The sequence below is a fragment of the Armigeres subalbatus genome, chromosome 1 (assembly GCF_024139115.2).
Source record: "Armigeres subalbatus isolate Guangzhou_Male chromosome 1, GZ_Asu_2, whole genome shotgun sequence".
Lineage (NCBI taxonomy): Eukaryota > Metazoa > Arthropoda > Insecta > Diptera > Culicidae > Armigeres > Armigeres subalbatus.
The window spans coordinates 223323275-223350459 of NC_085139.1; the positions used below are offsets into that span (position 1 = coordinate 223323275).

The following is a 27185-nucleotide window of genomic DNA, read 5'->3' on the forward strand; positions in this document are numbered from 1 at the left end:
TGGGATGACTGAATGAATTTGAATGAATGAGGTAGTGTAATAAGTGTTTATTGTCCAAGGCGAAGCTTGTGACGGAAAATTTTGAAAGAGACGTTGCTGAAAGTTTGGTCTCAACAGTAATTTAAAATCAGCAAAAAGTTGAGGTGAGAATTTTTAGTTTGTAGTTGAACTCAACAACTGGGACGGTAGCCTATAAACGCATTTAATCTGACGCACAATAGAACAATCACTCCATTCAATCGAAGCAACTCAAATCCACTGTTCCTCTGACTATGACAATTCCCTGGTGCTACCCGCGAAAACGGTGGACAGACTCACTTTACTAGATTCATGCAATTTTGTTGAAAAGAGTTCCTCTGGATTCCACGACAAATCATTCAACTAATTGAATCTGAAACTGGTAGAGCAGTAGTCGCATCCGATGGACAGGCTCACTGTACTAGAATCAAATAATTCATCGAACAGAGCTCCTCTGCCCCGCACGAAAAATCATTCGATGAATTGTAACTGATTCTGGTAGAGCAGTAGTCGCATCTCGTGAGGATAGCTCAGGAAGAAAAAAAAACACTTTGTTTTTTTTTACCCCGCCTCCGGGAAGATTGTGACCGTTCATTTTCGGGTCACAATTAAATATTTGGTGGCAAGGCCAGTTAGTGGTTTAGCTCAAATAAAACATTGTTATAAATGTCTTGTGTTGTTGTAAATGTCTGAATGTAAAATAAATGTCTGTCTCCACTTTTCAAGTGTTTGAGTGATGTTTATTTTGTGTACAGTAGCTTTTGGTTGATGTCTTCAGATTTATTATTTATTTTGTTCGTTTCTTTTACTCCGACTTTAATTTATTTATTTATTCAATTAGTTATTATTTATTTATTTATTTATTTATTTATTTATTTATTTATTCATAGTGTTTTCTTTATTTATTTATTTTGTATATTTAAATATTTATTTACTTATTTATTCATCTATAGTTTATTTATGCAATTGCTTAATTGTTTATTTATTTTCTTTGTATTTTTTTTATAAATAACAATGCGGAACAAGTGTTAGGGTATTTTAAATTGTTAAGGCTTAGCATGCAGCCAGTGTCGGAGTGAACTTGTAAATTAGTATAGGATATCAACCAAAATATTTTATATTGTAAGGTTCCTGTTCGTGTTCGTGTATTCATCGTCTCTACTACAACCATAATCTGCTTCGTGGCCGCCATCATCGTCGTCGGGGGATTGCCTAGTCATCGAATGAGAATGAGTAATCGAGGATGATATAAAAGGGACTCCCCAAGCAGGGTTGGTCTCTTTTTCGAATAAGTCCGGAGGAGCGAAGATAGTGACGGTTCGCGGTTTAGTACGCTTTAAACTAACCGTTAGTAGTTCCGCTTAAGTGAATAGTCGTTGAATAAAACTTAAAGTCTAAATCATACAATGATGTTAAAACTTACGAACTAATAGGTGTAATTATTACAGTTAAAATACCACTTAAAATTAAAACACCTAAAGCTAAATTAGTACGGACCAATTGTGATAATCACCACGGACGGTTAAGAACAAGCACCAATAATCGACAAGTGAATCTTAGCCGCGTTCAAATTGCATTGGTTACTAACGTACGACATTGGTCAAGCGAGCAGTGGTGAAAGACAAAGACTGCAGTGAACAAGAGTGGTCGAGCAGAAAACGCATGTGCAAAGTGGTATTCAGTAAAACCTGTGAACGTAGGGTAAGACGGTATAATGCGCCCCACCTGGCCAAAACGCCCACTTTGATTTCTAGAAAACTATAACTAACTAATCAGTTGGTACCTATAAATATTTGTAAAACCATCATCCTATGTGAATATGGGAGTATTTTTGTATTACGTAATAAAAATAATAGAAAAATACAAAAAGTTACAGTTTTGATGTAACTTTCAATGTTTGTTTGCTCAACATTCTGGAGAAACTCTAGCATACTGTCCGCCAAACTTGCACTGGAGCACTCAGTTGGGCAGCCAATTAACTTCTATCAGTGGTTAATGTAATATAAAATAGCTTCCATCTTCAAAATGTAACGGTTTCCGAAAATATGTTTCACTGGTCAATACGCCCCAGTGTAGGCAGGACAATATGCCCTTACCAACTGGACACAAGCGCGGCGAGCTTGCAGCAGTTGCTTCAAATTATATGGAAACTATTGAAATCTATTCTAAGCCTGATTAAATGGACTTATGTTGCTTTTTTACTGTCACGCGCATAAGGATTTGTAACATTTTATTATGGGATTGATAAAATACTAATGAAGGGCTTTGAAGCGTGTTTGGCAAAGGTGGGGCGTATTGCCCAGGCACTTTTAAAATCCATTTTTCACGACTTTTCAAAAAAGTTTATTACGTGTAATCTGTAATATTTTCATATGACTACTCACGGGCAAATTTGCGACTTCCTGGACTACCAAATAACACAAAGTTTGCATAAATTGCGTTAAAAGGAAAAGATATCAAGAAGTTGCCTTAGGGGCATATTATACCGTCTTACCCTACTGCTCAGAACGGTGCACGCTCGCTTGACAGAGACCACTAAAAGTGCGCGCGAAATCTGTACCGCTCCCCGGACTCGGAACTGTGGCCCACATTATATTTGGCCAAACCGTCAGTGAAGTGTGTTCCCTAGTTAATAGTGGGAACAGAAACAAGAAGAAGAAGCGAAGAAGATGAAGTTTTGAAGAAAGAAGAAGACGCAGAATCAAGCCCCAAGTTCGAGATCGCCACGAGACGAGACGAGATCATCTTGCATGTCAACGGTTCCAGCATCGGCCGCAACGGTGAGCTCAATCCAAGTAAAACCCCAATAAAAATCCCATATTAGTGCACTCAATAAAATAGATTAATGATGATGATGATGATGATGATGGTCCCGCCACATACCCCTACAAAGGTTTGAGCTAGACGATTTATCTTTAAGATAATTAATTGAATGATATAATAACAATTTAATCAGATTTGCAAAAACAAAACGATCTGATTACCATCACAGATATGAATTACTTAACTTTTCATTACTATCCAGCAAAAAGGTAAATTAAGAAAAAAAACTGTTGTTTTCATCTACAGATTCTCATAAGCATCGGTAGTGATACCGAGTTTATACTAAAATGCAAAACTTGTGATACCTCTCGCACAGATTTCAAAGCTCCACCAAGAATCGCGTTTCATGTTTATACAAGACCACTTAACGTTTATCACTCGTAAGCATCAATAAAATTAATAATCTAAGTCGTCAACAAAACTAAAACTTGTGTTACCGCTCCGTCGATATCAAAAGTTTCGGTATCAACCACGGGAACAAAACTCTACCAGATAGCCCATTACTAATCCGAAGAATCATTCAAACAGTTAAAAATGCGCAAGACTGTACATAAATTTTAAAAATCATCCATATCTGCTTTGCGCGCGCGAGACTCAAACTTTTGTAGACTACACAAAAAAAGGTCAAATTACAATTACGTCAATATATATAAAATCCATCATCATCATCGAGGCGAACAAAACAGTTTATCAGTGCCTCAATAAATAAAAAAAATACAATTGTCCAAACAAACAATCCGTAGGTCAAACTTCGTCAAGATACAAAATTTATTGAATTATAAAAAGTCAACTAAGTAGCTGCTTAAAAGGCAGCTTTTACGTGTGAAACACAAAGTCTCTTAAACTGTGATAGTGTAGTTGCACGTTTGATATGTGTAGGCATCGAATTGAAATAATTGATACCTTTAAAAAACAAAGAATTTTGTGAAGCTCCATGCAAAAAGTACGGTGTTCTTATATCTTCCGCGTTTCTAGTGTTATATCTATGAATGTCACTTCCTCTTTCAATTCGATCACACAAATATCGAGGCAGCAATCCGTTAATTACTTTAAAATGAACACCATTGTCAAATACACAATTCTTTGCTTCACCGAGAGCCACTGCAAAGCATCCAACAAAAAGTTGAGGAAGTGAATCTGCTACATCTCAAAATCAAACGCATAATCTTATTCTGCAAACGCTGCAATCTCGATATTTGTGTCTGATTTGCTAAAACAAAATGGAAGGACAAAAGTCCAAGTGAGGAGAGATGATTGATTTGTACAACTGTATTTTGCTAGCAATATTTAATTCGTTTTCAGTCGACAGAGGATTCCATACTTCTTGGCTATTTTCTTGTTGACATTGTCAATATGTTGGTCAAATTTCAATTTATCATCAATAATCACGCCAAGATATTTAATTTCCTGTACGCGATCAAGTGTCTCGTCATCAATTTTCACAGAGACATTATCTATTGAACGATTTCGCGAAATAATCATATACTTTGTTTTACTAATATTCAATTTCAACTGTTTGTACTTCAACCATCTACTTAAAGAATGCAAATCTTCATTCAAGCGTTCAATCGCATCTTCTAAGTCTCTAGCTGCAATGAATAACACAGTATCGTCTGCAAATAAGTTTATATCACAAAAACGTAAAACCCGTCGCATGTCATTTATATACATAATAAACAAAAGGGGCCCCAATACACTTCCCTGTGGCACTCCTAGGGTGTTCTCCACGGGACGAGATACAGAATCATTAAAAGCAGTCCGTTGAGTTCTGTTGCAGAACCCGAAATTCCAAAGCGCTCTATAGTTTTCAACAATAAGGGCCTAGAAATTGTCTCAAAAGCGCGTTTCAGATCCAAGAACACAGCAACAATCGTATCTTTACGCTCTATGCTTTCTTTCCATTTAGCTAATACCAAGTTCAAAGCGGTTTCGCAGGAGTGACCCTCCGGTATCCCGATTGTTCCGGTATTAACAAGCTATTACTATTTAAATACATAAGTAGCTGGCCTTTCACAACAAGTTCTAAAATTTTCTCTACTGTGTGCAACATGTTGATGGGACGAAACTCTTCGGCTTTAATCGTTCCAGCAACTTTTTGAATTGGAATCACTAACGATTCCTTCCAAACTTGCGGCACGTGCCCAGTTTGCAATGATTCATTTATCAGGTCCAGCAGGTTGTGTCCGATGACATGAAAGCAATCTTGTATAATTTTAGCATTAACATTATCAATACCAGCCGTTTTTCCTAAATTAAAACAAATCGTTTCAAGTTCTTGAAATGTTATGGGGTGAAAACTTTCGAATCTTAAGTTACTGTTGACTGGCTGTTTTATTTCGTCAGGTTCATCCACTAACTCGATAGATCGGTTAATGGTTGAAACACTGTCGACAAAATAATCATTAAATTTAGACGCAATTACTTCTTCTGACTCTTCTAATGTGCCATTAAAAGTTATGGATCGCGGTTTACAAGAACTAGGTTTTAACAAAGATTTTAATATTTTCCATAACTCTTTGCTGTTGTTTTGATGCTGATAAATTTTCCTCTGAATATATTCGCATCGAGTATGCTTTAAACATTGCGAATATTTATTCCGCGCAATCTGGTACCTATTCAATGATTTTCATTATTACTTTTACGACATTTTTGTACAACTTATCTCTTTTACGTTTAAGACGTAAAAGATCTAGATTGTACCAGCTGTTTGAATTATTCAAAGTTACTAATTTCTGTTCAACTAATTGATTGGTACAGGATTTTAAGACTCTAGTGATAACAGCTGCTCTTTGATCTAAATTACCAGTATTTTCTCGAAAATCCACGTTTGTTTCGATAAGGCTCGTAATTGCTTGTTTCGAATATTTTCTCCAGCACTTAAGTTTTACCAAATCGTTATTATTACTACTGTCATCTGTAATGCTAATGACTAGTGTTTCATGATCGGTTACTTTTAAATCACAATTCGTAACACTAGTGACAGAATCAAAGTTAGAGTAAACATGATCAATCAAAGTTCTACTGTGCCGAGAAATACGCGTATACTCATTTACTTTTGTTTTAAATTAAAAGTCAACTAATCGCTTCAAATGATTCGAATTTGAATCGTCACACCAATTGATATTAAAATCGCCAGCAATAACATTTAATTTACTAGGATCCATAAACGACTCTAACCAGTTTTCAAAATTTCCAAAAATGCTGGTCATTAGCACTGGGAGAGTGATATAAAATACCGTAATTACCCAACTTCATGCCACGTACAACTGCAATGCCTAAGAACCAATTGCCATCGCAAACTTCGTTCAATTGAAGCTTGAACTGAACTGATTCTTTGACATAAATAGCAACTCCGCCGGTGTGTCTCGAATGTGATAGACAAGCAGCAACACTATATCCCGGAATACTATATTGATCAAATGCTTCTAAGTTAACAATATGAGTTTCAGATAGAAATACTAAAAGTGGACGTTTATCTTCTACAATCTTACGTAGTGCAACGTAGTTTGTAGACAAACCAGCAATATTCAAATACAAAATATCTAAATTATTCACATTTCTACTGGAACTTGGTTGCTATTCATTGAAACGTAAGCTGCTCTTTTTACGATCAAATAACCTTTTATAAACTTTACACTCACTACTAAATGCTCCGTGGTTTACGTCCAGATTCATTTTACGTTCTTTATTCATTTTCAAACTATTGATACATTTCAAAGCAGTTGACGTGCAATCAGATGTTTTGTGACCTTCACTGCACTTAGAACACGCAATACTATTCTTGCATTCCGTACTCATGTGCCCAAATTCTCCACATTGGAAGCATCTTAGAACACTAACTTCGGGAACTACAAGGCACCGATCAAACCTTATATTCACTTTCTTCGCGGTCAGCAAGCAACTATGAGTATCCTTATCGACTTCAATCACAACATTGTATTTGTTGTACTTGAAACGTGGATTTTCGTACGTCCTGATAACCTTTACTTCATTTATAGCGATGTCTTCATTTTGATTTTTAAAATCTCGATGAAGTCATCGGAGGATAATTTATCGCACATGCCCATCACTTTAAGCCTTGGCACCGATGTGGGAACAACAGCATTGTAGCTTTCACCCAGATCGCTTTGAATGCCATCTTTCACAACATTTACATTGTATCCTGTTGCACACTCAGCAATAATAGAGCCGTCTTTCCGTTCCTAAAGTTACTGATTTTGTGTGTTTTTGGATCTAATTTATCGTTCAAAAATTTCCGAGTAGCATCACTACTCTGGTTGGACTCTTTGGTTTAATCACAATAACCGGACGAGCCTTACGTTTAGTTTTCGCTTCCTGTGAAACAGCGATTTTATTACTAATTTTAACTTTATTCCCAGCTTTCTTTTTACAACATCCGCGAAACTAACATTCTCAGTCAACAAATTCTCTGACGCTTCATTAACATCATCCTGAACTTTACGCTTTTTAGGTCTGGGAGTCTGACCTGACCTGGCTCTGAGGCCGGACTTGAAGTACCATGCATTACATTCATTGCAGCCAAACTTTTATTCGAATTAAATTGAAAAATGAACATTTCATATTTTCCAACTCTTGACCAACAGATTTTGGAAGCCACTAATAGCCTCACCCAAAACGCAATTCAATTTACTTGCCAATTGTTCCATACCGAGCTTCAACGCGCTGTCTATCTGGGCAGTAATGTGATCTCGGATGCCACCAATCGAATCGGAGAGAGAAGAAATTTTCTTCATCTCTTCCTCAATACGGGTAACATCCGACACCTTAACATTCTGCCCGTCGCAAAACCGACTCGACAGACAGTCCGAACACTTGAATAGCACATTTGCGTTCTCCGTTATCAACCTCGCTGCTGCCTTATTCTCGATAGGAGAACAGCGGGCGTGAAAGTGCTTATCGCACTGACAACAACACAGCGGAAAATCGTTGATAGCGATCCCCACTTTGCACTTTTCGCATTCCATTATCGCTACACAGCAGTGGATACCAATATGCAAAACACCACACAATACACAGAGATAGAAAAATCAAAGGTGCAAAAAAACGACAACGACAGCTTGCCGCACGAAACTATAGGTTGTACTACGGCTTCGCGGGATGCTGTGTTGGGTAATAAATCACAAAATTAGATATAATTAGGCACAGAGATAATATATCTCCTACTTATCCTGATATAAAAATACTTCAGGCACACTTTAGAAACTAATTTCTCGTGGCACAAGTACACTTTCACACGTAATAATTATATTTTTATCACTGCACAGAGGCAAACAAACTATCATGTCCACCATCACCACAAGAATTCGAATATGTTTTTTTTAAATAAATTTTGTATGGCCTCTAAACCCTAACTGTATTTGTTTCACGTTAATTGTTTAAAAGAAAATCTTGTATTCCGCCATTTTGTTGCTGTATGTCCGCCTTGCCACCAAATATAAAGGGAAGAAATATCCGGGAGAATCGAATTGGAAAACGACCCTGAAGTGAAACCGTGTTGAGGACCACTGCTCCTATGGTAATACCGTTACAGGGGTTCTCAACCGGTTCCCACAAAGTTTCACCGAGTATCAACAGCTTGAAGCATGAAATTACTTCTCATCACAATGAATATATTTCTTCATTGGATTCTGGCTAAAAAATTGGGATAAATCAGCTTGTGTTTAGTTAGTTTTTCCAAAGCGGCTCAGGTTTTCGAACACGTAAAAAATTAAATGTTTAAATCATGATTCGGCCGCAAAAAGCAGAACAAACTAACTACCTGCACACCGAGCAGGAACACGACCAAACGCATATCTATTGATTTACTTCCCGACCGCTCAAACTACAACGATACCAGATCGTTCGACGTGTCTATGAACCGAGCATGGACAATAGTCACCGTGCATGTCCGATGGCATATGAAAACTGTGAAGGATCGCGTTTTTGACGACCGAACCGACGTGCAGTATTTTGTACTTACTTACTTGCCCTTACTTGACCGGTGCAAAGCGCAATACAAGCGATGATGATCCACCGAATATAAAATAGATCCCGATGGCTACTCTTTTTTGTAAAAGTTCAAAATAATGAATTTATTATTGGTTGAATTTATTTTAAGAATATGGAAAAATTTCCTATGGAAATTAGATGGAGTATTACTAAACATTTCGAAGGAATTTCCCTTCAAAATCTGAAAGAAATTCGGATTTATTTATCCGTGCCCAGTCGGTAGTATGAAGAGTTTTTCTAAAAACTTTGGGAAAAATTTGGACCTCCCTTAGAAATGTTCTTCTCAAGACACAAACAATTTAAAATCAAACGCTTCCAGACATTTGATCACAAGCGTGGTTTTCATTGTTTGGGCGGTAAGCGTACCACAAGCAGGAATGAAAAGGTGCTCTGAAAACTATTAAAAACGAAACTCCACATGGTCTATGAATTGATTTAGAAACGACTTCTTGTGCCATACAAATATAGTGGAATGAATAGCTCAGAATATATTTCAATCAACAATGACAAATCAACATAGCAGTGAACCATAGCGGAACTAATGTTTGCTCCATGCTATGAAATCTGCAAGCCGAAAGTCACTCGTTTTACTAACGATCTATTCACAACCATTCAGCTCCGCAATCCATCTCGAAACTACAACGGAAATCATTGTAAGTAGCAATGTAGTACAACCAGCTTCGGAACCAGATGCGAAATCATGCTCAGTGATACGTGAATGTGAATCCTTTCAAACAATGTTCTGACAATGTCTCGAACTCCTTTACCACCGCATCGTCGGTCGGCAACGACGCAGCGCAGGAGGACGCTATAACACTGACGTTCGATAGATAAACCGGTGAAGACGACTCAAATCAATCACGCCTTCGTTGCATTTTCTGTTTGCTTCAAGTCCTGGACAGCAGGAGAACCGCGTTTCAATCTAGCTTCGCAATATTATTCCGGCGAAAACAGGAGCAACCTCAGCCGTACTTACAGTAGTAGTCAATCGATACAAAAGCTCTCAATATCGGCTACACATAAATCACTCCTTGTTCGCAGCATCGAGAGGTTCGCACGCTCGTTTCTCACACACCGCCGAAGTAGAGTGGCCTTACCTTCGTCGCCATTCGTCGGAGCTTTGCGTTGGGATCTTGCAGTGTGACCCATAAACCATGGAACGGCTTCGACGATGTTGCAGAGTGGCGGATAGTCGGGCGAAGTTAGGGAAAATATTGAATGGTGAACAGTTGTGGGATGATTGTTAATCGATCATTTTCATTTTATAATAGTAATTAACTTTTACGATTAAACCTACCTTTTGATCTAGTATACCTAATACTCATATTTAAAGCTAGCAAACAGTGTCTTTCCCTGCAGTCGTCAACAAGCCAGTGAAGAAATATCATAGTACGAAATAATACACAAATCTTATTGTAAAGTAATGGAAAAAAATTGCGAAATTCTTATCAACATTAAAATATTATGTTTACATCGATCGGATAGACGTGAATTCCGAGCGGTGGATCCCATCGCAAGTACAAAGTAATACATCTACTATAGCGTGGTGACAGAGCAAAAAGTAGAGTTGGCTTCATGGTGATTAAGCTATCCGGTGGAAGCCGATGAAAATTCGTTAACTACAGTCTAATCAGCATCTACCCCCAACGATTGATAAGTCGCGTCATCAGATTTGAAGACGTGAAGGATACATGTTTTGAGAGCTTTGAAAAGACCCATAAAAAGTGCCTAACACACGATATAAGAATTGTGGAAAGAAAGCTTCTTTCGTCCTGCCTTTAGTAAGGTAAAGCTTCATTCCGCTACTAACGATGATTATTTGTGTACATGTGACCTTTACTGCTGCTGAAGGGATGGCAATCAGCAGTATCCATTTCGCAAGTAAGAATATCGGCAAAACACGTGGCAACACTTGCTCACAGATAGCTCACGTGCTGATCGATTCACAGGCGTTATAGATGTAATGTCCTTCAGAGGTCTGTACATTGACTCGGACCATTATCTAGTCAATATCCAGCATCGCAAATTTACGAGGACACGTTTCAATATCCATTGCTTGGTAGTAGCAGTGGTTACTGAACAGTATCGTTAGAATGTGGATGACAGGGTAGGACACGCTAGCGGATCTGGCGACGTCAACAAATTATGGACGAATATCCATGAAACCACGACTACGAAAGTATTAGGCACTGCACATCGGCGTCAACAAATGGTTGGTTTGATGATGTTCCGAAGCATAACAAGCCATGATAACAAATTTATCAAACTTGTATTGTAAATACAGAATCAGGTAGGCAGCCCCACAGAGAAGTGATGATTCTCGCTTCGTTCTCGCTCATTTTGTGTTGGGATCGTAACAAGAACAAGTAGAACAAGTTAAAATGCATCATCAGAACCAGTGCACCCCGTGTTTGGAGGTTTTTAAAAGAAATTGATAATGAGGTACCTACTGCCTCCCGAATCAGTTCTTTATCATGACAGCTTTCGAAAATAGTCTCTCATGGTGTACTACAATCGTATATTTATACAGTGAACGGCCTTGAGATCCTTCATCACTCCTCATATCAGATCACGGGATATATCGTAGGAATCTTTAAACCAAACATAGAAGAAAGCGTAAAACTTTGAGACAGACTCAGCTGACCCATTTACTTGCGATCAGCTGATCCAAAACAAATTAAAATAAACGATCGTGCATACGAAATAATATACATACAAGAGGGCAAAAACATTGCCACTGGTGAGGGACCAACGCCCGGCGATTCACATACGGAGCATCATATTTCAATTTTATTAGTGGCAATTATTGTATGCAGGGAAAACGTTCATTACCTTTCCCAACGTAATGGAACGACAAGTACGTTATTAAGGGTCAATGTGGCATAAAATCACTATTGACAGTATAATTCATGTTACTTTTGACCGTTTGACCGATATATTTACTCGGATTTTCGAGCAAAACAATTGAGCATAATCTATTTTATATGCTCAACTCGATGGGATGGAAGGATATGCACAGCCTTATGTGCCGACACCTTCCTAAAACAATTTTAAATACTGATGGCAGTGAGATATTGTAAAAACAAGGCCGAATATATTCAATTACTCAACGCAAAGAAATTTAAGCAATCAACATAAATTAAAAATGTTGCATGTAGGAATTGTTGGGTTAATTTACTTTTCATCAATTTAAAAGTTATGTGAAATATCGCATACCCTTATCACGGTTTGGCGAAACCGTCGAAAACAGCTTAGTCAGATTTACTTAACTGGAGCGCGGTGGATTGACATGTTCAAACGTGCTCACATATTGGACAGTGTACGATATAGCGGTGCACAGCCGCGATCGTCATTGATGATGATGCATTGGCGCATATGTATAGGACACTAAGGAAAGAATTTGTTTGGGTGAGGAGCGCGGAATAATAACTTAGCCAAAATGATAGAGACAATAAGAGTCTTCATTGAATCTACGTACACGTATACAGGTGTATTGATCTAAAGGGGTTTGTTGCCCAGTATGAAAAACAGAGAGAACATGATTTTGTTCTTACCAATATAAACTTGAAAGGAAATATTGATATTGGGGTCTTAGTGGTTCGGAAAAAGAAGAGCCGACCCGAAGGGGTAATGATTCTTTTGGGAAAGGGGAATTTAATTCAAAGCCCAGTTGAAAGAAAGAGAAAAATATTGATTGATTGATTTTTAAGAGTATACTTAAAATCAAAGAGTAATACAAGCGGTAGCTGTTAATAGCTCGGCGGTATGGTGCGCTGTTTTACAAAGAACCCATGCTGGGTTCGAATACAGATTTTTAAGTGAATGTTCTCACAACTCCGTTGGTTTAGTAGTATCATGCATTATGAAACATTTGGGACTTGTTGAACATTACTCTGTGAGACAGCAATGTTCAAGTTTAGGTGTAAAGAAAGGGGCAGGACTTAGAGATACTCATTTTATACAAAAAAATATATGAATTAATACATTAGTAAATTGAAGTAGCCACTTGAATGTGTGCTCGAAATAAGAGAGTTTTAGAGAGTGGAAAGAGAACAGAATTTTTCCAAGATAATTTCTAAGGGAACATCCAAAAAGGGGGCAAAGTTTCGTAAAGTATGGAAGTCCAATATTAAGGCTGAATTAGGTAATCTATGACAAGAAATTAAATAACTGTTGAAAAAAATTGGAATAAAAAGGAAGATGTTTCGGAATGTATGGATTTTTCAAATAAGCTGATTAAGCATTTCGTGCAAAAGAACTTTAGGGAGCATCCATAAAGAATGCAAAGTTGAGTAATGAATGGAAGCTATAAAAATTGAGGATATTTACGAAGTTGAAATTAAAACCACATAGTCTGAACAGATAAATGTGGGATGAAGAAAATGATTACGTTATTTAAGGATTCTCAGACCTTTCGTGGGGTCCAAAGTCCAGTCTGATGCAATTCATGAAATCATTATGAAATTCAGAACTCGGATTGACTATAAATACCGTGCGCTTTTCCAAGCTCGGGGTCAGTCCTGAAATGTAAGTGAGTTCGTCAGTCCCAAATATTCAGCAGCACCTTTATTGGAATTCGGCGCTTTCTAGGTTTCCCTAGCCGGCCTACCGAACACTCCAATTGAATCAGGGTTGTCCCTTAGACACCTCGACACTCGTGACTAGTGCACGAATCGAGATCTAAGTTTAAATTAATTAACTTCTTGAAAAAGATAAAAGTGAACAGTTAAATAGTCCGTCGCGGTAAAATTGAAAATCGGTGTTAGAGTCTCAGAATAAGTATCGATAAATAAAAAGTGTTAGTATCTCTGGGAAAGACATTGTCATACGGAAAATAGTGCAAAAGTTTGTAAAAACGAAAATATTCGAGTTTATAATTATACGAAAGTGTTAATTGTAATGAGTGTAATGAATAAGTGCTAAAATGTAAAAAAAAGTTTATAAATGTACAAACAAGTGATACGTAAATAATAAAGTTTTATTCTAACCGTGATTGAGTGTTTGAACTAAAAACCCGAAAGACCAGTGCCGCGCCGTCGGCATAGAACGCTTCATATATCGTGGTAGAAGCGTCGTAATATTCCGCTCGGGACATTTCCACTCCATTACATATGTTCGCTTCAACAGAGATGATAAGTGAGAGACTTTTTCATTATCTTTTTGATTTAATCCATGTCTGCGGATGATCCTTGATAAAAGCTGCCCAGAAAACTAGAGAATTATGTGACGCACAGAGCAGTGTACAAGCTGTTTCAAGTGTACAGTAAAGGAAATATTGTAATTGTTTAAACATACGGCAGAATTCAGTGGGCTAGTCACTAAGTGTGAATATCTGAAGAGTCAATATAGGAAACAATATTCAATAGAGAACCGGACAGGGGCCGGTGACTTCATGAACGTCATGGATACGCTAGCCGCACGCGCATGAAGTTAACTTAGACTGCAGCAAAAATATACCATAGGCAATAATACGGGTGATTTTTCTGTACCGATGGATGTCAGAACGGAGTTCTTTCGACGGAAGCTTTGCGGAGTTGTGACAAAAGTTTTGATTTGAAATAATTAGTTTATTTAAACTCGTGTTGCCAATGAGGCACGCCGCATGAAGCATGAGATCCTGGGACTGAGTGAAGTCTATTGGCCAAACTTTGGGGAACACATAATGCCGTCGACATTCCACGTTGAGCATCCGTGCGAGACGGTTGTAAGTCCGCGTACGGTCTGCTTCTCATTCTTTTTTTTTTTCCTGAAGTACAAATAGTAGTTTTTTTTTCGAAAGTGTTTTGAAGCATAGTGCTTGAGTGGAAGTGGTGCTTAGCTGGAGCAGTTTAGTAGCCACTTAGTTGGTTTTGCAAAACTACGCAAAACTTTGCAGTTTCTTCGGCGTCCATCGCAGGCTCAGGCATCATCGCCCCACGCCGACAGTCATCATCCATCGTGCGTCCCCACCAACACAGACGCAGCCGTCCTGCCACCATCATCCATCCACCCAGTTGCAGTGTTGTGTACGGCGAGAACACCAACAATAGCGTGGTTCGCTGTTAGTCGGCGACACAGCAGTGTGAACGCAAGTATATACTTGAGCTCCCTCTCATTGTTCCCCTCTCTTCTCCATCTTGTTGGAATAGTTTTGACGTAGGACTTACGTCTTTCTTTACTATAGCGGGTGTCATTCCAAAATATTCAAATCGACCGCGTTACGCTGTGTTGAAAGATTTTAAACGTTAATAGCGTTCGTCTCAATGGACGAATTTCTGCGGTAAGCCCCTCAATCGACAGATTTCAAGTATGCCTTTCATGTCCATGCTTGATAAGACCCGAAAAACTTGTTTCAATAGGCATGAAACTGTTTTCAATGAAAAACATTGAGATCAAGGGAACCTATAAATATGGGTACCGTATAATTCTTGCATCATTCCATTACCACGTTCTGATTGGTGCAGACACCAGCGAATGAGCAGACGCTGGGTCTGCTGAGAAGCCATAAAATAGCGCAACGCGATTTTTCCTTTCATTCTGACCAGGACAAGCGAAGAACCGCATCATCGCATGATCGACAGCACTCACACCTTTTAGCAGGGAATGAAGCCGATCGCTTTTCGGCTCGACACCATCGAAGCCACCATCATCAGCCGAAACCTAGCCAGTACAGCAGCAGCCCACCTACAGACCCGACAAAGCAGCAATGCTGAGCAGATACCGGCAGCAGCAGCAGAGTCGAGCCGAGACCGGCCGGTATCGGTGCTGAGCCGAGACATGTTGAAGAAAAGCCACATGATGCAGCATGTATGTCCAAAAACAAACGGTTCTTCAGAGAGCCAATAATAGAGATCAATAACAAAGCTTTCAATACCCATCGGGATAGAAATTGTACTTGGATGCCAAATCCAATATTCTAGTGATAAAATTTTATGCGTGATTTTCATAAATAGCGTCAAAACTAACAGTGGATAATTTTTCTGATTTAACCGCGAAGTGGACGAAGGATTTCGCTTGACCATGCCTAAAAAAAACATAAGATGTCCAAATCTCTCACATAATATGTATTTGGATATTTGGATTAAAAAAACACCGATAACAGCACAAACATTAATGAACTATCAATCGATTTTTCATCAAATGTTGGATTTTTTGGCATTGATCAAGAAATATTTAGATAAACATTGTTTGATACTGACCGCATACAAAGCGAACGTGACTGAATGATCGTCCCATGTTACCAATTCTAAATCTTATCACCCGAAATCCCATGTCCGGGTGTTTCCTTCCATCAACTACTAACAATGTTGTCTCAGAAAAGAACACGTGCTTCTAACCTAAACTGCAATTCTAAGCTCGCTTGCCCGGCTTATTGGCCTGTATCAAGCAAAAAGTCCCGTTAAGAAATAGACGCCAGCAGCGAGCAACAAGCGTAAAAACGAAGAAGCCCTTCTCGAACGCGTTAATGATGATGACGCTTTGGCTGACAAAGAAGCGGGATACAAGACACTAGCTGATTGGCCCACCAATTGGGAAGCAGAGAAGATTCAAAATAAGGTATAAAAGAAAAGTGCATTCGCTCGCAGTCTTTTTTATACCATCACTAGAAATTCGCGGTTATTTGAAAAGATCGTTTTCTTACTTTTTGGACTTAGCTGAAGCAAACAGCCTTTTTCAAGGCTCTAAGAGTTAAAAATAATGTTCTCCTTCAGTCGCTATCCTTTTGGATTAGGAGGCCCTACATCCCCCTTGTGGCTTATTTCAGGCAGTCCTTCAGTGGGAAGGTTGCCACTATAGAGGCTAATATTCCGTGACCGGACAGATACTTCCTGAATTGTTTATGATGATTCTTGTTCGAGGTAGATTTGATTTATGTGTCGGTTTTATGAGAAGATTTTGCTAAGGAATGGTATGCAACGCCGATTATTTATCCAAAATAGTTGATGTTAGAAATTTGGACATATTATGTATCTTAAAGGCATGGTCAAGTCAAGTCCTACGTCCACTTAGCGGTTATGTCACAGACATTACCCACTGTTTGTTTTTTTCTTTCTTTTTTACTCGTCTTCTCCTCTGTTCCAAATAATTATTTTGTGTGTGTGTGTTTTTTTCTGTCCTTGTGATAATTGTTTAGTTTTAAAATAGATTGTGCCTCGCTGCAGCGAGCGGCGCATTTCGTGTCCACAATACGCGAAGGCGAAGATGGCGGATGCCATGTCCAAAACGAAAACCAAAACGAAATGAACACCAGCAACGCTAAAATTTCCTCTACGAGCCCCCGTCCCAAGGTCTACCCTCACGACTCTAGTGGGCCGTATGTTGTTTTTTCTCGACCCAAAGGCAAACGTTTGAATATCAGCCAGATCAGCAAAGATCTGGAAAAGCGATTCTCATCTGTCATGACAATTGACATGGTTGGGTCCAGTAAACTTCGCGTCACGGTCAGTGATCGCAAACAGGCCAACGAGATTGCCAACTGTGAGCTTTTCACTCTCGAATATAAGGTGTCAGCAGTGTGTGAGATCGCGGGGGTGGTGACGGAGGGAAGTATTACATGCGACGATTTGAAACAAGGTTTCGGTCGTTTCAAGAACGTTTCTTTGCCTCCTGTTGCGATATTGGATTGCAAACAAATGTATTCGGTGTCGCAGGAGGGAGAGAAGCGGAGTTATTCCCCGTCTGACTCTTTCTGCGTCACCTTTTCCGGGTCCGCACTGCCTGACTACGTAGTGATTGGCGAACTTCGTCTACCTGTTCGGCTGTATGTAGCGAAGGTGATGAATTCTGTTAATTGCAAGCAGTTGCGCCACACCGCTCAGTGCTGCTGCAATAAACCTCGCTGTGCATCATGCGGAGAGAAGCATGTGGAGGGCGCGTGCAAGATGACACCGAAATGTGTCTATTGTAACAAAAGCCCTCCACATGCTCTTGAAGCTTTCCCAACGTACATACAGCAGCGAATCCACCAGAAGCGGTCTCTTCAGCAGCGTGCTCGGCGAAGTTTATAACCGTTCACGTTTACCGAGTTTAATTAATCGGCGGCTTTAGCGCCACTCTCAACGAGAGACCACCGGTCACGTTTTAATTGCCCGACCTTTTGAGACTATTTGGCTCAGGGAAAACTCTAGAACGGTTATCAAGTGAAATTGGCAAAATCTCTCAAGCGCAAGCTAAATCTCCTCCCATTCATTCACCGCAAGACCTTAGGGACCGCAAAAGTTTCCATACAACCAAGAAAAAACGTTTTTGGCTCCTGAAATTAGTGAGTCGTTTATTTATGAGACTGACGTTAAACGTAATTAAACTAAATCACCATCACTTTACTTCTAGAATATTTTATTCGTGCTGGACGTTTTTCAACGGAAATGGAAACATAAGAGCAAACATGGCCATGTAACTAAGCTCTAACACGTACCTGCGCAGGTTTTTGATGATCGATGGGGCCCGACGAACCTCGACGAATCTGGCAGCTTCTGGCTCGAGAAAACCTCGACGATGGCGGTGATGCGATGGCTGCCACCGGAATGTCCACGCTGCGATTTGGCGCGCAACGTAAAGATGACCCGCGTGTGTGTTATGGCCGAACTAGAGATGCGGAGGTAGTGGCGGCTGGAACGGAAGCTTCCGTTTTGTTCCGCGAGAGCAATGGCGGCGTAAAATGCCGATAATGTCCCCGGGGCGATCCTCACTTACGGATAGAGGCACACGTACCCAAAGCGACCCGGCTTCGCGTACCTTTCCGTTCCACCGAGCGGGGATCGGCGAAACCTCTATCTTTCGGTTCGGATCGGGTTCACTGCGTGCAATGGACGACACGCGCTCTCGGATGGCTCCGGTCCACAGAAAATGACGGAGAGGGACCTTACCTTCGGCAATAGACGACCGATGGGAGATTCTTCGCTACAATGGTTTGAACGACTTCACACTCCGTTTAACTACCTACTTGAGGCGGGCCTTCACGGTACACACGGGTCGCGATGATCTCGAACGGTATTCGTGGCTCGCACCACGACGGAACCTTGGACGGTCGCCACAAGACGACGGAAATTTCCAGCCGTACGAAAAAAGCGCAGCGCGCTGCGTGTCCAACACGAATTTATTTTAGCATTATGTTAAATCGCTCACATAATAATTATTAATTACCTTTTTTTCGTAGTAGTAGATTTAATAAAAAATTCAAGCAGAATTTGCGATACAACGGACCTCAGTCCACTAAACAAAGAAAGAAACACAAAACGTTTAACACCACTTATCATTTTTATAAACTCACTCACTAATGTTACCTTTAAATTGTACTTCAAATCACACAAGATATTCTCAAAACGTAAGTATCTCTAATCGCGTACTTCTGCTTTCCAGCCGATCTTCTAGCGAAATGATCGAGCGGATGAAATAGCTACGCCAAGAAACTGTGCCTCTTTTCAAATTTGAGCCCTATTCAAGTATTTTTAAAGACTACTCTGTAACTATTCTTCAGGAGAATGCATTATTTGAAAATCGCGCCAAATGATTTGCATGGCGCCGAGAAGCATGGCGAATTTAAACCGCTTATTTTAAATTTAGCGCCATGCTATAAAAGCAGAGCTTTTATAACATGTTCCATGTACGCGAGTTGAGCACAGAGATAGCTCGATTTTATCAACACTAGCTTTTATTTAAAGTTATTATTTTATTCTTATAATATTTTCAGTTTACGAATAATTAATTAACAACAATAAAAACGTAAAACGTTACAAGTTACACCGAAATGTGAAGGAAGGCCGCTTCTCCACTCGTTTCTGACACCATCTACTCGTCTCTTCCTTTGGACGATCAAGGTAGCTCTGACTCCTATTGGAAATTGGGTTCCCTTCGTTTTCAATTGCTCAACGAGGAAGCGAATAAAATAGTTCAACTTTTGTGGTTTCATATCAGGATGAAAGAAAGTTTCCACCGCTTCGGGAAACATCTAAAATCGTAGATGCCCCGATTTTTGCGATTTTTTCAGCCAGAAAGAGAGCATAGAGAGCGAGCAGAACAATTTCCAAGCGCTCAAATGTTCACACTTTCTGGCATCGTGGAGCTCATCCTCAACTTCTTCGTTGCTTCCGACCCCGTGAAGAACATGGTCAAAACTGTTCTTACTATTCTGAGTCCTCTCCTGAAGCAGCTGGCTTCAAAATGCCCCTCCTCGAGTCATTCGTATTCTTCGATGACTAATTTTGTCGATAAGGCTCATATGATTTCGATTCTACAGTGGAACTGTCGAAGTATTCTTCCAAAATTAGATATTATTAATTTTTTGTTAATAAATTACAATGCGATGTTTTTGCTTTATGTGAAACATGGCTAACACCAGATGTAAACCTTCATTTTCCCGATTTTAAAATCATTCGCCGCGATCGGGAAAACCCATATGTAGTGGTGCTTTTAGGGATCAGAAAACAGCACTCCTTCTATAGTAAAAAAAAACAGCACTCCTCCGATGTCTGGCACCGAAGTTGTCGCATGTCAGGTGACTATTCGAGGAAAAGACCTCTGTTGGCATGCACCAACAAGGAATAAGAAATTCCAAGTTTATTAATAGATCGTATATTAAAAACTTTCTGCAAATAACATAGTTCATTAGATAAGTGTCAGTTATAAATTGTTTTCACTTACGTTTAGTATTCTTATTCCTTTTTTTGTTTCTTAGTTTGTCTAATTATTATTGTGGTTGCAAACCTGCAATTGCAATGCATTAGAATTCGATTATAGGACTGGATTCTAATTGGATTTACCGTAGTTGGGGGATTATGACACGTGAGAACGCACTACAGCCACGAATCGTAGCTAGCTTCCAGTTCCGAGCTGACCTCGCCTGCCAATTACATATTTTATTAGAAATTCATGGATTTGATAAATCCGGCTTACCGTGAATATAGAAAACTGACTTTTTATATACCGGCACCTAACAGACCTCTAATGCAGTCTACAGTGGGTTGGTTGATCTATCTCAACATTATGGAAATTAATTTTAGGCATAAATTCACTTTTCATTTATCTTACCCTATCCAATTTTACCAAACCTGAGTCTACACGCTAGCTGTATAATATCTAGTATACTTATTAGCAAAATAATTTGTTTTATAAAAATTCCTCGTTAAATAACAAAACAATCGTTCGCATGTACCATCAAACAGTTTTAGCTTGCCTTCGATGTGTGTTTGTGCCAAAGAGCTGATTGTCAAATCGTTCGTCCGTGAGTTGGTTGTAGCTGCATGACATCGTTCCGTATCTACACCGTATTTATCGACGCGCCGACCAAGGGGTCGTTACAACCTCAGTATCGCCTCGATATATCTTTCTCCAAACACGGCGATATCTCGTAGAGATCTCTCGCACATCTGCTCGGTTATGCCCTAGCCACGGTTGATCCTGGGAGATTTTAACTCCCACGGAACAAGCTGGGGGGAAATGTACGACGACAACCGTTCAACAATGCTATACGACCTCTGCGACGACTTTAATATGTGGTTTTCCAGCAAGAGATAGCCGTCTAGATATTTTAATTTGTTCGAGCTCATTATCATTGGACTGTATTTGGAAGGTGGTCCAAGATCCCCATGGTATTGATCATTTGCCGATCGAAGTCTCGATATCCAATGGACGTAATCAATTTGTTTCTATCGACCTCTTATATGACCTCACGAAGCACATCGATTGGAGAAAATATGCGGAGGCCACCATTGATGGCGTAATGTCGATAGAAGCACTTCCCCCGCGAGAAGAGTACGAGTTTCTATCCCAGTTGATCCTTGACAGCGCTCTTCAGGCACAACGCCGGCCAGTGCCAGGAGCTTCGGTTCGTAGGAAACCACACAGTCCGTGGTGGGATGTCGAGTGTACACAACTTTATCGTAAGAAATCCGCCGCGTTTAAAGAATTTGGAAACATGGTTTGATCGTTCTTTACAAACGGTACATCGCGCTCGAGATCCAGTTCAAGAAACTGGTCAAAGTGAAGAAACGTGGATATTGGCGCACTTTTGATGAAGGCTTATCGCGCGAAACCTCAATGAAAACTCTGTGGACCGTCGGGAGAAAAATGCGCAACGCGTCGTCCGTAAACGAAGATCGTGAAAGCTTGTCGCGGTGGATACTCGACTTCGCAAAGAAAGTTTGCCCAGATTCGGTACCGGTGAAGCAAGAGTCACGTGATTCTTTTACTGACAGGGATGCGATGAATCGCCCCATTTCGATGATTGAATTCTCGCTTGCCCTCCTTTCATGTAACAATTCCTCTCCAGGGATGGATAGAATTATGTTCAACTTACTCAAAACCTCCGTGACGTCGCGAAGAGGCGCTTATTGAGCTTGTTCAATCAGTTACTGGAGTGCATCATTGTTCCGGATGATTGGAGGCAAGTGAAGGTATAGCCATCCAGAAGCCCGGAAAACCCGCGTCGGATTATAATTCATACCGTCCAATCGCGATGCTATCCTGTCTGCGGAAGCTATTGGAGAAGATGATTCTCTTCCGGCTAGACAAATGGGTTGAATCGAATGATTTGTTGTCAGATACACAATTTGGTTTCCGCAGGGGCAAGGGAACGAACGACTGCCTCGCGTTTCTTTCTTCAGAAATTCAACTAACTTTCGCTAAAAAAGAGCAAATGTGCACAGTGTTTTTGGACATTAAGGGACCTTTTGATTCAGTTTGCGTCGATGTCTTGCGTCGATGGACTTTCACCACTTTTGAACAACTATTTGTACAATTTGTTGTCAGAGAAGCGTATGAGTTTTTCTCATGGTGACTCGGCAACTTCACGAATTAGCTACATGGGTCTCCCTCAGGGCTCATGTTTAAGCCCCCTTCTTTACAATTTTTACGTCAGAGACATTGATGAATGTCTCATGCCAAATTGCTCGTTAAGACAGCTTGCAGATAATTGTGTTGTATCCGTTTTGAGGTCAACCGCAGTTGATCTGTAAGGACCGTTACAAGATACTTTGGACTATGTGTCTACTTGGGCTTTAAAGCTGGGTATTGCATTCTATCCGGAGAAAACCGAGATGGTTGTCTTTTCAAAAAAACATAAGCCGGCAAGTTCCCGCTCCATCTGATGGGTAAGGCAATCACTCGTATATAGCATGTGTTCTAAATACCTCGGGGTCTGGTTTGACTCGAAATGCACCTTTGAGAAGCACATTGTGTATCTGATACAAAAATGCCAGAAAAGAATCAACTTCATGCGAACGATGGTGGGGAGCGTATCCCGAAGATCTTATCACGTTGTACCGAACAACCATTCTGCCGTTTCTCGAATACGGTAGTTTCTGCTTCCAGTCCGCGGCCAAAATACACATGCTGAAACTTCAACGGATTCAGTACCGCTGTCTCCGTATCGCGTTGGGTTGTATGAATTCGACTCATACGATGAGTCTGGAAATACTTGCGGGAGTACTGCCTCTGATAGATCGTTTCGCGGAATTATCGCTCCGGTTCCTCATCCGTTGTGAGGTTCTCAATCCATTGGTCACTGACAACTTCGAGAAGCTGCTCGAACAAAACCCTTAATCTCGATTCATGAAAATTTACCACTGGTATATGACGCAGGAGGTAAGCCCTTCTTCGGTAGATACCAATCGTGCTAACTTCTTAGACTCTTACCGTTCCTCTGTTACTTTTGATCTGTCCATGAAGCAGGAGGTTCATGGAATACTAGATTTTCTTCGTGCGGAGGTCATACCTTCATTATTTGCCAGCAAATACGGGCATGTCAGCGAGGAGAGAAGCATTTTTACAGACGGGTCAATCCCGGGCAATGAGAAAGCGGACTCTTTGGCTATGGTGGGCGCTCTGGAAGGTGATATTTACGATCGGCAAATCACCTTCGATGAATTTTTCTCATTATTTCGTCAGGAAACCTTGATCAGCTGGCAGCAGAAATGGACAAATGGGGAGTTGGGTAGATGGCTGTATTCAATTTGCCACCAGGTGTCGAAGCGTCCATAGTTTTTTGATCGTATATCCATTCGGTAGGCACTCTGCGTTTATAACCGCTACTGTGCCGTGATCTACTGTGGTATTCTGCTGCACAGAATCCACACAGAATCTATTTTTAGATATCCCTAATTCGTTATTGTTGTCATTTGCCAGTTCATCTCATCGTGAGTCCATTGTGTTCATTTGTCCGCATGGTGTATCCAATGATCGTTGCTGTTCGGTTGCCATTTATCGAGGTACGTTGGAGGAATGCCTCAGAGCAGAACAGTTTCGTCAGTCGTCATCAAGCAGCCGTGGCGATGACGCGCGTCTCCCAAAACGCCACCGTACGAGCCGCGCTTCCGGCGACTGACAAGGGTTTTTGGTGGAAGCAGAATGGACCATACTCCGCTCGGTCCAGCGTGAAGCGTTTCCTAGCGAATACTTGTTGCTGAAATCAAACCAACAGGCATTGGGGGTGGCATTCACTCTTTCCACAGAATCATGCAAGATGTCTGTCCGAAGATTTATAGCTCGTCGTGGTGCTCCGTTGGAAATATACTTGGATCAAGGAACGAATTTCCAAGGAGCAAGGAAAGAGCTCAGAGAACAAATTTGTCGACTGAACGTTGAACTATCAACGTCATTTACTAATGCAGTTACACAGTGGAAGCTAAGCCCTCCCTATGCCGATTAAGATACACTGCACACTACATTAGCTGAAGTTGAGTCTATGGTGAACACACGCCTCCTCACGTACCTACCGTTGGAAGCTGCAGAGGATGAGGCGCTGACCCCAAATCACTTTCTGCTTCTTTGTTCCAACGGGGTATGCCAACCAGCAGTAGCACCACAGGACGAAGAATCGGTGTTGCGTTCAAATTGGAATCATGTTAAGGTAATGCGGGATACATTCTGGAAGAGGTGGATCAAGGAATATGTACCCGCTATTTCAAAACTGACGAAGTGGTTCGGCCCTGGGCCGGTTCACCTCGTAAACGAAAAGGTGAGAAATAGCTGGAATCGAGAAGTCGTAGTTAGAGTGCACCCCGGAAAAGACAAACGAGTAAGAAGTGCAGATGTGAGAACCCCAGCAGGAATTTGTGTACGGTCGGTGACTAAGTTGGCTCTCCTGGACGTGCGTAATATTGGAGGTATGGCCGAAGTAGCTTGCAGCAATACGAGGAGGGGTACGTGCGCAACAGTTGTGGACAGTTTGTAATTAACGCTTTCTTCACATAAAATACTAGTTCGTTGAGGTTGAATGATCTACGGGACGACCACCATCAATGCGATGGTTTTCCATTGAACATCCTACCAACGCCTTCGTGCTGCTGTGTCCACTCCGCTGCTTGATTTTGATGTCTGTGCTTGGTGAATCATATTTTCATGGTCTCCGATTTTCACAATCGCCAAGCCAATATAGGAAAGACAGACTTAGTCCTACGTCAAAAAACGGGCAGATGAGTGAATGCACCATAATCCGACTTTTTTTCTCACGGGAAATCTTTGCTGCTGTATGCTAGCAAAACATGGTGTGTATCAGTGGAGCAAACTCAACAGCGGCAGGTGTTTATCAACAGATTCCTGCGGTACATAATTCGTGCCTGATGGTGCCCTCACAACTGGATCTCAAATAACGAAGTCCATCGGAAACAAGCGGGACATCGCAGCAGAGGCAGACCCTGGGGCTCATGGCGGCGCAACCTTAATAAAGAAATAAAAGAAGTCTTCCGAAATCTAACCCGGCAACAGGTTAAAGCGATAGCTGGACATCGCTCAAGATGGAGATCTCTCAAGTCGGCCCTTTGCACCACTTGGGGTGTACAGAACCTTTAAGTAAGTAAGTCTATATAATAAAAATTGAATGGTCTGTGTTCGTATCCGCATAACTCGGAAACGCCTAGATAGATTTTCTTCATTCCTTCAGCAGGTATGATGGTTATCGTTTCCGACGGGTTTATATGATATTTCCTTAAGCAAAAATCACGAATAAGGTCGAGTAAATTATGAATAACTAAAACAAAGATTCGTATGGGAATTTCGCAAAGGCAGTTCACAACGCGCTTTTTCGCCTACTATGCAGTCTTCCGGGTCGACTAGTAAGTAATAAAAAAACTTTCTTGGCAATTGCACTCCACCGATTTGCTTGCAAAATTCCGTTTCAATGGAGTTTTTAAAATGAGTTAGAACTAATATGAATAATGTACCTGGGCTTTTTTTAGACTTTTCCTATATACAATTTACATTTTATGTCCTTCACGGAAAACACGAATTCCGCTTGATTAATTAATTTCTTCCAACTACTGCGTTACCAATGGTAACTTACCATTGCCCTGACCAACCAACAAAAATCATTTCTTGTGAAAACTAGTAGCGACAGTTATCACATATATGACCGTAGCTGGCCACCATTGTTGATTCTTCTATGCCCAGAGCTCTCGATCTGAGTACATTTCAAAAGCTATTAAGCTAATTCAAATCCAAGTTCAATTACTGGATCCTGGTGCAGTGTTTATTGTTCTGATAAATCAAGGAGTAGTTACTACGAATTGTACGACCATCAAGGTCAAGCCCGAGAAATCAAATTAATCTGTTCGAAATTCCAAGAATGTGTATATGATGAGCAATTGCACATCATTCGATCACTGTGCACTGCAGAGGAAATTCTCAACTCGTCGAAATAGCGCACAAAAGCCAACAACCCAGCAAACCGCTATCGAAAGTCATAGATTATATTGCCGAGAGGATATCTATAATTGAATTTATAGTTTTACCTCCCGTCTCACATTCCGCACCATCCCTTATTGCCGGGCATTCTCGGTCGGATGTTTTGCGGTGAAAGCCAACCCGGGCTGGACAAAAGTATTAGAAACCCGCAGAGGAAGAGGATGCTACTTCATATCTATTTGTTCATATATTTCTCGGTTAGTTGGCTTTCTTCCGGGTGGGTCCGGTGAGTTTCTAGCCTTGCGACGGGGGGAGCCGTATAGGGAACGATAAAAGCAGGGTAAGGAATCTAGGGCATTGTTTTCCAGCTGAACGCTGATGCGGAGCATCGTCGTTTGACTAAGTTTGCTGGAGGCAAAAGTGTCCCAACAGCTTCATTAGACACCCGGCAATTTTGTCTTCCACGTTATGCTTTTGCGGTTTAGTATCGGGGAAGGATAAGTCGAGTGATGGGGGGCTTAGGTGGAAAACATGCTGTTGTCTTGAACTGTTTGTAAAGCCGAGATAGGTAGTTTGAAGAATTTGAGTGCAAGACGATATTGCTTTACTTTGGCCCAGTTCTGTAACACGGAGAGAGAAAATATGGTTGCTCTCTATCGATTAAGAAGTAGAAGTTTTGCAATATTGAAATGATGCTGCACGAAGTTAGATTTAACAAGAAAGACTTCTTGATGGAGTTT

General features: G+C 40.6%; 1 protein-coding gene across 2 annotated transcripts in view; it reads right to left on the reverse strand.

Moving 5' to 3' along the window:
• Positions 1-27185, reverse strand: part of LOC134205821 (glutamate receptor ionotropic, kainate 2) — an 872584-nt gene that overhangs the window by 308657 nt on the left and 536742 nt on the right. The gene's annotated exons all lie outside the window — the stretch shown is intronic.